Source organism: Clarias gariepinus, chromosome 18, assembly GCF_024256425.1.
Source record: "Clarias gariepinus isolate MV-2021 ecotype Netherlands chromosome 18, CGAR_prim_01v2, whole genome shotgun sequence".
Taxonomy (NCBI): domain Eukaryota; kingdom Metazoa; phylum Chordata; class Actinopteri; order Siluriformes; family Clariidae; genus Clarias; species Clarias gariepinus.
The window spans coordinates 7,552,293-7,565,596 of record NC_071117.1 but is presented as its reverse complement, the minus strand read 5'-3'; the positions used below and the strand labels follow the sequence as shown (position 1 = coordinate 7,565,596).

At 39.6% G+C, this 13,304-nt stretch overlaps 1 pseudogene; it reads right to left on the bottom strand.

Annotated features, from left to right (window-relative positions):
• Window positions 1–3,646: 3,646 nt before the first annotated feature.
• LOC128506404 (complement C3-like) overlaps window positions 3,647–13,304 on the bottom strand; it is a 70,253-nt pseudogene continuing 60,595 nt past the window's right edge.

Here is a 13,304-nt window from a genome sequence, read left to right as displayed (position 1 = left end):
CAAGATAAAATTTTATTAATAAAAAAGATTAAGCACTACTTTTTTTTTCTTTCCATAAAATGTCCTGGTGGTGATAGATGCCATTTTCCTAGAGGAGGAAGAGGAATTTCCCAAAGCCCTATAAATCTGGTATCATTTAAAAGTCCTGAATGTCCTCTTTAAAGCACAAGAGGAGTCAATTAGATAGCATGCAGGATATGGAAGATATTCAAGTTTACAAATGTCCTCTAGAGAGGACAAATTTTAACTGCCGATAGTCAGGAGGATATATACGCATGATACACATGACCACGTGTTTTTATGGTTGTTCAGTTGTTTCTATAACCAAAAAAATAAAAATAATACAATTGTGTATGTGCAATAGATTGCCACCCTGTCCAGGCTGTACCACACCTTGTGCCCAAAGTCTTCTGGGATAGGCTCCAGCCCCCTGCACCTTTGTATACAGAATAAATTGTTAATGAAGATGAATAAATGAGTCATCATAATATTCATAATGTAGCGTTTTTACGCCGGGAAGAATGCTGGAGAGACGAGTGAGCTTATTTGCTACCCAATGCAATGGCTGGGAGTACTTTATTAAGCACACAGCATGTAAGGCATGAGCAGCACCTTCACTCAGGAGCCTACATCCAATTCAGCACTAGCTTGAACTGAAGCACATTTCACACGTCACACCCCTCAACACACACACAACAGGGCCGAAGTCACTAACCCAAACACCTTTCCCCATCATGGTGAACACACCGACATTCCCGCAAAGCATGCTGGTCCTCAGCCGCCGCCCCGCCCACGCCACACTGCCCCCACCCGAGCTGTGACCGTCCCTGGTCACCATGAAGAACTTTGTTTCGGAAGCTTGGAGGCGGTCGGCGCTGGCGGTGGGAACGCCGGCGTCCTTTGGCAGGTGAGGGATGAACGCAAACGTAGTCCTGAGGCGGTCCGGCCTCCACAGAGTTCAATGTTTCCCCGGCGTGCGGCTGGCAAGGCGCAAGACGGTCCCGGTGGAGCAAAACTCGTGCCCGCCCCGCCAACCGCACTCGGTAGATGACATCGGAGAGCCGAGTTATTACCGTACAGGGGCCCACCCAGTGAGACACACGCCCGGCCGAGAGCCCCCTCCTTCTCCTTCCGGAGGAACACACCCACACCTGCTCGCCAGCAGCAAAATCTCGCCCCTGGCTGTGAATGTCCACGCCCATTCGCCCCATAGGTGCCCCCACCCGAAAGTCTTGCAGCGGTGCCCGCGAGCGCTGGGTGGGGCCCTTCTGCCTGGCGATGAGCGGTTCACAGTTCAGCTGTGAGACCGGCGAGACCGGCGGAGCGACTGCGGGTGACGCTCTGGGTGACGCAGTAAGTCGGCTGCATGCTGGCTTGGACGGCTGATCACCACCGGAGGGTCTGGAGGGCTGCACAGGGGAAACGTCCTGCGTCGAGGGTTCTACGTCGGCTACCGGGAGTTCCATTTCCCGGTGTGCTGCTAACCTGTCCGGCTGTGGTTTGGGTCCGAGCAACCTGGCTACCCCGAAGTTACCACGCAGAGTTCCGCTGGACAAGTTCAGCACCGCACCCCATCTATCCAAAATGTCCAACCCCAAAACGCAGTCCTCCTCGACACTCCCCACTAAGAACTCGTGTGCGTAAGTTCGACCACCCACCTGGACTCGCACCGTGCGACACGCCCGTACCTTGACGCAGCCCCCAGCAACGGTGCGGATGCTGAAGGCAGGATCAGGCCGTCGGCGAACACGCTTGCTTTGCCCCAGTACTCCAGAGCGCAGCAGCGAAACAGTGGAGCCGGTGTCCACGAGCGCCCGCAGTAAGACGCCATCCAGCACACAGTCAATGTAAAGCCCCGCGCGGCTTCCCAAGTGTCCTCCCGGCGCTAGTTTAGCGGCTGCTAGTGTACGCTGTCCCGTGCCTCGGCCTCGCCGCGAAACGTCGGAGAGTTGCTCGTTGCCTAGCCGCAACGGGTAGCCCTGTCCCCGGCTAGGTTCACGAACCGAGCGCCACTGAGGTGCGGGCGGTCGCTCGGCTCTTCCGCCGTGATGTACCGCCGATATGGGCTCAGCGCGCTCGGCCTCGCGCAGCGGCAGCCGGCTAACGGCGCGCGGAGCTGTCTCTTGCTCGAGATCCAGCGCCGGGATTTTCACCTCGCCGCTCCGCGTTGGTTGCCGTGGTGTGCTCGCTTTAGCGCCGTCGGGAAAGCGCTTCTTCTTCGCGAGTAGTCGCTCCGCTACTCGGCGGCCCGCTTGGATTTTCAGAAGGTCCTCCGTTGTGCGCTCAAACCCGTTATTCTCCATCCCACTTCTGACACCAATGTAGCGTTTTTACGCCGGGAAGAATGCTGGAGAGACGAGTGAGCTTATTTGCTACCCAATGCAATGGCTGGGAGTACTTTATTAAGCACACAGCATGTAAGGCATGAGCAGCACCTTCATTCAGGAGCCTACATCTAATTCAGCACTAGCTAGAACTGAAGCACATTTCACACGTCACACCCCTCAACACACACACAACAGGGCCGAAGTCACTAACCCAAACACCTTTCCCCATCATGGTGAACACACCGACATTCCCGCAAAGCATGCTGGTCCTCAGCCGCCGCCCCGCCCACGCCACAATAATATGCGTTTAGAGAAACTGTTTTTTAAACAAAGGAACGTAACGATTTCCAAATTCCGTTAATGAACACCTGTGTGAATCAAGAGCATGAAATTAGAAAAATAAACCAATTAGGTGAAGGGTAACTAAGTGCATTTACATTGTTGCTTTACTTAAGTATATATTTCATGTACGTGTACTTGAGTAAATTTATTAGTGAATAGTTTTTACAAATTACAAACATTTGAAGATCTGTTTTAATCAGGTAGAAATGTAAGTGACTTCTACTTTAACATATTTATACTTTAACATATTGTATTACTTCAGGACTTTTACTTAAGGTACAGGATTTGTTTACTTTGCTCATACAATGTGGGGGTCAGCCAAAATAAATAATGAATAATAATTAACAATAAAAAAATAATAAATAGTAAAATTAAGAAATAAAACTATTATTGGTTTAAAACTTTAACAGTATTTTTGATAGAAATTTGACCTTTTTCACAAACTTTCCTACCAAATCCATGATTAAACTTCTGATTCAGAGATAATTTATGACAATGGTTTAACTTATTTAATTTTAATTATTTACATTAAAAAAGGTGTTATCAGATACATTTTATCATATATTTGTTGAGTTTAAATGCATTTAAAAATAACCCACAGCATACAAAACAAACTAATAAAATAACCCACACTGAATTCAGTTTTTATTGCAAGAACTTTACATTTGATTTTATTTATTTGATTATTTAATTTATTTTATGTAATGCTCGAAGCAAAACACATTTTTGTTTAGTTTTTATTGTTTTGTCATCATGATTCAGCTTACAATCTTATTTAAAAATACAGATGTGGAATAGGTTGCAGGTAGTAATCAGGAGTAAAAACTGTGAATTGAGGTTCATGTCCTATGTTTTAAAAAAGTAAAAAATATTTTAGTAATGTCAGATGTTATTTATTTATTTATTAATGTCATGCCTAAAACTGCCATGAATTCTAAATATTAATGCATTTAAATGTTTGTTGGTATTTAATTAGGTTGCAGCTGGTAAACAGTGATATACTGTAAGCTGTGAATCGAGCTCCATGTACATGTTCATGTTGTTGAGGCATTTAAGTTGTGCATCCAAATTCCTCTAACAGGTTGGCCAGACTGCTCAGCCCGTTGTATCTCTGCTTATTGTTGTGCTTGTTCTCCTGACTTTCCGCCTGCGTGGGCCAGTACTCTATCCAAGTGCGCGTAGTAATTGTGTAGCGGTAACTGACAAAAAAGATAAAAAGTTTTTAATTAGAGCAAACACTCACTCATCATCTATATCTCTTTATACTGTATACAAAGTTGCCACTCCATTTCAGGACACACACACACACACACACACACATGCTCATTCGCACACTACGGATAGTTTTTTGGGAATGCCAATTAGCCTAATCTACAAGCCTTTGGACCGTGGGAGGAAACCAGAGTACTCAGAGGAAACCCAACCAGCACGGGGAGAAAACGTGCAAACTCCATGCACACAGACCTTGAGGTAGAAATCTAACCTGGACCCAAAGGGTACAAGGTAACAGTGCTAACCACTAAGCCACTGTGCTTCCTTGCAATTGAATTTAAGTATCCAAATTGTGTACATCTTACTCTAATTTGAATGCACCACATGTTTTGCAAAGGTTTGCCAAATCTTGGCAAGGTTACTACTTTTTACTGCATTTTACTATTTACAGCTGGGACAGAAGGTTGTGCACTGAACATTTAGAATAAGACTATAAACGTTTTAGAGAACTGTTTAATTGTGGGGGTAATGCTCTTGCCCAAGGACCCACCAGTGGTGACGCTTGAATGACCCTTCAATCAGCAACCCAGAGCCTCAACCACTTGAGCAACCACTACCCCTAATCAAGAGACATAATGAAAACTCAAAATCTTTTACTGATATAATCAGGATGTGCACTAAACATTATTAAAGAAAATCTGCACTAAATCCTGAATCCTGAACCAGAAGCCCTGTATTAAAGCTGATGATGGGACCAAACCCAGAGCTTGAAATTCAGTCTACAACTCTGTGCACATGGTGGTGTTCAAGAAAGCACAGTCAGATCTTCAGAGGGTCAGCAGCAGGAGTGCAAAAATGAGGATAAAATGATTCTCTACACCCTTAACATCCTAAGCATCACACCAGGCATTTCAATGTTTACATTTTGTGCACAAGACAAATAAACTTTAAACTGAAACAAACAAATGTTAGCAAAAGTGCTAATCAGAAGGTGCACATGTGGGTGAATGTTTTACAAAAACAGAAATGTGTTTTGATCTTATAGGAAGAACAAGATTATAGCACTAAAATGGAACCAGAATCATCGGGCACAAATAAATGGAGCAAAAAAAAATTATTTTGTAAATGTTTTTGTCATGTAAATCTTGAATGAGACATGCCATATATGTGCCAGGGGTGCACAAACTTTTAGTAGTAAAGTATAGACATGACCCTTACTTTTTTCCAATGATTTTTGGCTCAGGGCCCATGATGAGGTAGTCCTTGCCTTCCTTCAAACCAAGCTTGTCTTTACAAAGCATATGAGCATAAAAGTCTCTTAAGTCATCCAGCACATTTCTGTCGGTCCCTATAAAACACAAAGATGCAGGTTAGAGATAAAAAACAACAACTATCCAGTAGATTAATGATATTGGTCTCTCAGCAGTTTGGTCTCGAAGTTGCTGTGGTTAAAACATGACATTTAAACTTACCAAAGTATATTTTTGTTTTTATTTTATTTAAATTTCAAATTAGAAGCCCCACATCGCATTTCTTCTGTACTCACCCTCTTTAATAACCTTTATTATAGTGAAAGTGTAGACGTCTGTTGATCCTGCTCTCGTCACCATTTCCAAAGTTGCTTTGTAAACTGAAAAAAGGTTAAAACAATTTTTCTAGAACAAAACAAGCTATATAAATAAATATTAACATAATATAACTTTTAATTAATTAATTAATTAATTAATTAATTAACTCATTAATTAATAAATAATAAATCTTTCTGTATGAAAGGTTCTCTCTAACTTTTATTTTTTAAATCCTATATATTCCTTTAACTATTAATAATACTGGTTCTAAATGATGCTTTGCTGATTTTTAAGGCAGAGTAGAGAACACATACTGAAGTCCTTGTTGCGGCAGGCTTCTTTACTGCGTTCTGTTTCCTTTGGAACTTCAGGCTCCTTCAGCCGTGGGCAGTTTGCTGGAGGCATAAAATCAATTTGTAACAGAAAATTAATTCCAACTCGACAGGGTGCTGTCTGTTCTTCGATGTTGCATTTAATTTCTATTTATTAAGGGTGATCTGCCATTCAGTAACATAATCACCAGTTGGCTAATTCTTATGAAATTCGAAAATCTTTCAAAGCTTCGTTTCTGCAGCCGAACAATTTAAGTGATAGCTCGGTCTAGAAGCATCTATAGTTGAATTATCTTTTATTTCATACCACATCATTGTATAACATTGAACTGGCACAAGCACAAGGATCCCACACTTTGTTCTTTTATACCGTAGATCCGTCTCTGATGACAAATCCGACGACTTGTTGATTTAATTGTTGACAAACAAATCCATATCACACGTAAAATGTATTAAACTAATTTTCTTTTTCTTCCCCACATTTTCTCCCGAATTAAAACACCTGCCATTTCCCTCCCACCAGCCAGCTCATTGGACTACACATACCAACCATTGAAGCCTATCATTCGGATTTGTTGCTTTTTGCTTGCTAGTGTGAAGGCATTGTTAATCTCTTAGTATCTTTTCAAATACAATTTCAAATTTGTAACACAAATTACTCCAGCTGGTAAACACTTCTGCTCTTTGATTGACCAGTTTATCAAAAGTCATAAAGACATAAGGAAAGGAGAACTGGAACTTCTTCTTCTTCTTCTTATTATTATTTTTTTAAAAACTATTTTTATTTTCTTACATTTTCAATACACACACCAAAATTCGAATTTAATCCTGTAACATACTCTCAGCACAGCTGCAGACTTCTGTAGGGCAGAGGACATAGATCGAGCCGCTCGTCTGCTGCATGTGCGGGTCATAAAACTTCACACAAGTGTTCTCTGAAACACAGAACAAGTCAAGTGTATTGACAAACATAATGTACCTAAAATAAAACATAATTTTAATCTTTCATGCCTTTATTAACCCAATTATTCAACATTAAAAAATAGTAGAAGTGGAATAGGTATTTAAGACCCCTAAAATTAATAACTGGTTGATGCCACTTGGCAGCAATAACCTCGACCAGGTGCTTCCTTTAGCTGTGGATCATCTGCACATCGTTCAGGAGGAATTTTAGCCCATTCTTCCTGGTAGAACTTCTTTAGCGCTGTCATATTTTTGTGGATGTCTCATGTGTATGGCTCTCTTTAAATCATTGAATATCATAATTTGGTTAAGGTCTGGGCTCTGACTTTTTCTGAAGCCATTCTGTTGACTTGCTCTGGTGTTTCTGTGTTTCCATTGCCCTTTTGCATCTCCCAACTTCTCCAGAGTTTCATCTGATGTACAGACATTTTCACATTATCCTTAAGAACGTTTTGATACGCTTGAGAATTTATCTTCCCCTGTATGACTGCAAGATGGCCAGGACCTGACGCAGAATAGCAGGTCCAAAGCTCCATCATACTTCATGGTTGGGATGATGCCTTTGTGATGATATGCAGTGCCCTTTTTAATTGGCTTGTTTAAGGATCTCAGTCGGATTTAAGTCCAGACTTTGACAAGACCACTCCAAAACCTTAATTTTGTTTTCTTTTGTGAGATTCAGTAGTGGACTTACTGGGTGTTTCGCATCAATGTCCTGCTGCAAAACCTCCCACTCTCACATGGATGGCATTCTTGCCCAGTCTCTTTCTCTTTATTGAATCATGAACACTGATCTTATCTGAGGCAAGTGTAACACATAGCACATAGCATCACACACACGTGCTGTTCCTGGAGGTGATTTTCAATATGAGCCAATTGTCTCAGAAGTTAGGAACGACTACAGGAGAGGGAATGATACTACCGGAGATTGAATCATCAACACCGCGATCCTGATTTAATAGAATTTTCCTCTCTGTTGTTTGTAAAAAAATTATTGACAGTAGTCAAAGGATCTGGACAATATTTACAAAATTATAAATATTATAAATATCACTGAAGTGAGGCCTGTGACTGGATGAATCTTTTACCCCCTGCAGTTGCAACTGTTCCACATTTTCTCTATTTGTTGCTGTCCTAAAGACTTAGAATTGGCCTTGCAACCCTTTCCAGACAGACATATGTCAATTATATTGTTTCTTTCTTTTTTTTTTTTATTGTGACATGATATGAGATCTTTTTGTGTGCTTCCCTTTGTCAGGTTCTATTTAATTAATTTCTTGATTCAATACGTCTGGCATTAATCAGGCCTGGGTGTGGCAAGTGACTTCAACTCAGCCTTTCATGTGTTTTCAAATGTAATTCATGATCGTTTCACCTTTGCTATAATACTCGTACACCGTTACTGCTGCTGGTTGAGGAACCCCGACTTTTAACACCATGTGAACTCTGAAAGCAATTCTTTCTTTATACCTATTCGAGACCTGAAGAGAGAGAAATGAAGTTAGAAAATTCATGAAAAAATTTTAAAGCCTGATAATTATGCTACAAAAGAAACAATACATGAAATAAATATACCATATAATTAAATAATATGTATTTATATAGATTAAAAAAATGTATATAGATTTGTTTGTAGTAACCAATCCTCTGTTGTGAGATTGGAAGTGTTAAGTGGATATGAGCTGAATTTTCAGTGAGTGAAATGAATGTGTAAACATATATAGTATGAAATGTAGCATAATTATTTATAGCATTTACACAACAGCATTGTTTTCAGTGTTCAAGTGTATTGCTTAGATTGTTATCCTTATCTGTTGTCAGTACCTTGTCCAGGTAGATGATAAGGGATCCTTTCTCTGAAAGCTGTTTGTTCTGCTCAAACCTCTGAATATACCTGTCTTTCTTTTCCATCAGCTAAAAAGAAAATATTTAAAAAACATTGATTATGATTCTGCACAGTAATATTGGATTCCCTAATCAAGATTTATAGATGTTTACACACTTTAAAATGATTGGCCATGATGTAAGAGCCGAGATTTTTTTAACCATATGAGTTTCTCTTGTTGTTGTACGTGTTATTTTGGAAAAGTTTTTTTTGATAATTCTGACATGGCGGAAAATCTTTTTTTCTTTTCTTATTTTTAGCTAAGGAAAAGGTCAGAACAAACAAGAATCTCAAGGCGAGGTGCGCTCTTTGGGCGAAATTTCTTATTGCAAAACGTATTTTCCCATAGGAAATAATGTAAATGCTGGTAATCCGTTCTAGACACCCAAAAGTCTTCTAATATTACCCACACTATCAATTTCTAACACTATAGTCATCTTTTTTGCATATTAAAATTAAAACAAACAAGTTTTGAATGGCTCCCAGACATGTGCGCATGTGCAAAAAGTTAGAGTTTGGTTCAGCTAAAAATTGTTATATATGGGTCATTGACGGATAAGACTTTAAAAAAAAAAAAGCCTTAAAAAAGTCATCTGGGGCGACCGTAATATATATCTCAGAATTCACATTTTTATGTATCATTAAGACTAGTTGAACTCATATCAGTAAGTAGATAAACTGATGAAGAAAGATAAACTTTAGTGCCCTTTCATTTTGAACCATTATTTCACAAGTTTATTCTATAATATCAGAGTCTCCTTCATTATCCAGTTAAAATAAATGTTTATCCCTATAAAAGGAATGGAAAATGGCTGAATTTAGAAAAAAAGATAAAATATACAAATAATTATACTTAAACAATTAACTCTATGTATTTTTCTATAATTGATTTATCTATATGAATATAGAATATGAAAACTACAAATATAGGACATATATCAATCATTTAAAACATTTAGCAGTGGTCGCCCCACATGATACTCGGTCGCCCCATATGATGTTTTCAAGTTTACTCAAGTATAACAGGCTAACGGTTAGCCTCAGAAACCAAACTAGCTTCTTCTAGTGACACGGCACAATCAAATTTATCAGCAAAATATAGATTTGTGGAAAAAAAATATAATTCACAGTTTTGGGGTGGTCGCCCCACATGATGACCAAAAGTGACTACGACATCACAGCCGTTAAAAAACAGCTTTTTCTTACTATATGAGAGAGACTGATTTACTATACAGTTGTTTCCAGGGGGTCTTCACTTGTGTCTGGCTGATGCAGTATCCCATCCTTGAGATGTTTTTAAAATAAAGGTCCCAAAATTGTGGTTTGTTGATGGTCGCCCCGGATGAAATGGATAGAATCAACATAATTCGGACAACATTCGTTTGTATATCATGATAGAAATATATGAGCAAATGCTTTATTGTTTTGTCAATGGATGTAAAACATGTTTAAAATTATGCCAACTAAAAAAAGGGATATATTTAAGTTGATTTAAAGTGTTTTTAAACCAGTTGTCCTAACTAAAGTCAAGGCCGGACGGTCGCCCCATATGTTGTTTTGGCACTTCGGATAATGAAAAAATGATGAAAAACTTAAAAATTTGGTGAAGTTAGAGTGGTTTAGTAGGTAAAGAAGGTATAACAAGTAGATGAGAAATTTTTATGTATTTTTTAGTTTTTTCTGCAAAATAAAATTAACCCGGACAGAAAAAGGGCGCGTCACGTCATTGACCCATATATATACACAGTTTATTTTTCTATTATTTTTATATATAAGCTCATACATTTTTCAGGTCATCTGTATCTGCTATGAAACCTGTCAGCATGCCAATGTCCAAGATTGTCATAGCAGCATTTCTTGTTTTATCCAGAAACCTAATTAAAACACATAGAACAAACATTATAGATCTGACCATAACGTACAGTGCTGTGAAAAAAAATGGCCCAGTATCCTTTTTTTATGTAGAAATTTGTCATACATGCATGATTGAGAACACCAAATACAATTTAATGTTACACAGCAAGAACCTGAGTAATTACAAAATGCAGTAAAATTATGATTTCATTTATTAAGAAAAAAAAAAAAAAACGTCCAAACCTGTGTGAAAACATGGTAAGAAAGCCACGCCTGACCAAAAATGACACAAAGTTATGTCTCATATTTGCCAAAAAAAACATCTTAAAAACCCCAAGACATTTGGGCAAATATTCAGTCTTCTGTTGGGTTGACATTTTGGAACGTGTGAGTCCTGTTAGATCTGGCATAATAGTCGTGATGTTTTGGTGTGGCCTAGTCAAAGTTCGGATTTAACTCCTATTGAGATACTTAAACAGATTTAAACTATTCTACAAAGAAGAGTGGGCCTAAATTCTTTTAAAGTGATGTAAAACACTCTCTACCAGTTATCGCAATTGCTTGAAAGAATGGCTCATTAATAAATGAACAAATTTAAAAACTGTATTTTTCATTTACACGGGTTATCTTTTTGTAACATTAAAAGTAGTTTGATGGTCTGAATCAGTTAAGTATGACAAATATGCAAAAAAAAAAGACAAAATCAGGAAGGGGTAAGTAGGTAGGGTTTTTCACTACACTGTATGAATGTACAGTATACCACAATGACCCTGATCCCAACCACAGAAATAATAATACCTGTCAAATGCATATGCATATTATATATATATATATATAATAATTGTAAAAAAACAAACAAACATTATATTAAAAGAAACAAGTTTTCTTTTTAAATAACCAACACTTGTACACAATATCTCAAAAGTCTTGAAGTAAAATTTCATCATAAAAATTCTCTTAAAACACTTATTGGTGCTTTATCACTGTAAATCCAAATAAGTTGGCAAAACGATAAAGATTTGAGGTAATCAGTTACATCAATTTTTTTCAGTAATGATGTTTCCAGTTTTACGTAAACAGAACTGAATGTTGTACTCATTCATATTAATCATTCTTTACTTGCATTATTGGGTGGCCTAACTCATCTTTTTCTTTTTTTTTTTTTGCAAATCAGATAAATTGTTGTTGGTCTTTCGGCTGCTCCTGGCAATGGGTCGCTACAGCAGACAAGTTCAAGTTCAAGTTCAAGTTCAAGTGGGCTTTATTGTCATTACAACCATATACAGTTAGTACACAGTGAAACGAAACAACGTTCCTCCAGGACCAAGGTGCTACATGCAACATAAACTTACAACATAAATTAACAGAGACACTAAACTAGCTAACCAAGAGGCCTAGTTAACTGGCTAGCAGAGACAGGACAGAGAGATCTAACATAAATTACAACATAAATTAACAAAAACTAACTAGCTAAGTAACATTTTTACAGACAACATAAAGTGCACGTGCAAATGTGCAAACAAGAGCAACAACAAAGTGACAGTGCGCAACCACGACATAACAGAACATAAAATATGGTGTTGAGGTAGTGGGTAAACAAACATTCCTTAAAACAGCAGCAAGATTTGAGGAATTAGTGCAAAAATGTAGTTCAGTAATGATCATTGTGCAAAAAGATTGTTAGAAACAGTGAAGCATTTACAGGTTGGTGTGTACGATAATTTGGTGGTGTAGGTCAGTGTGTCTGCACTTGTGTTGATTAGTCAGTCCAGTCTCAATATTTTGAGGTAGTTGAGTTAAGCTGTGTGATAATGTTTGTGTTTGTGTGTGTGTGAGTGTGTTTGTGTTTATCAGTCCAGTCCCTTTTTGTTGAGGAGACGGATGGCTTGTGGAAAAAAGCTGTTGCACAGTCTGGATGTGTGTGCCCGAATGCTTCGGTACCTTTTTCCAGATGGCAGGAGTGTAAAGTGTGTGTGAGAGGGGTGTGTCCGATCAGCCACAATGCTGGTGGCTTTGCGGATGCAGCGTGTGGTGTAGATGTCTTCAATAGAGGGGAGAGAGGCCCCGATGATCTTCTCCGCTGTCCTCACTATCCGTTGTAGGGTTTTGCGATCCGATATGGCACAATTCCCAAACCAGACAGTGATGCAGCCGCTCAGGATGCTCTCGATAGTTCCTCTATAGAAGGTGGTCAGGATCGGTGGTGGAAGCTGGGCCTTCCTCAGTCTTCTCAGAAAGAAGAGACGCTGTTGGGCTTTCTTCTGTAGGGAGCTGGTGTTGAGGGACCAGCTGAGGTCCTTCTCTAGGTGGACACCCAGGAATTTGGTGCTTTCGACGATTCCCACAGAGGAGCCATTGATGCTCAGCGGAGAATGGTCGCCTCGTGTCCTCCTAAAGTCAACAACCATCTCCTTTGTCTTGTCAACATTTAGAGACAGGTTGTTGTCTTTACACCAGTCTGTTAGCCTCTGCACTTCCTCTCTGTACGCTGACTCGTCGTTCTTGCTAATGAGACCCACCACGGTCGTGTCATCAGCGAACTTAATGATGTGGTTCGAACTGTGTGTTGCTACACAGTCGTGAGTCAGCAGTGTGAACAGCAGGGGACTGAGCACACAGCCTTGTGGGGCCCCAGTGCTCAGTGTGGTGGTGCTGGAGGTGCAGTTCCCGATCCGTACTGACTGAGGCCTACCGGTCAGAAAGTCCAGGATCCAGTTGCAGAGGGAGGTGTTCAGGCCCAACAGGTTCAGCTTCCCAATTAGTTGTTGGGGGATGATAGTGTTGAATGCTGAGCTGAAATCTATGTACAGCATTCGAACAT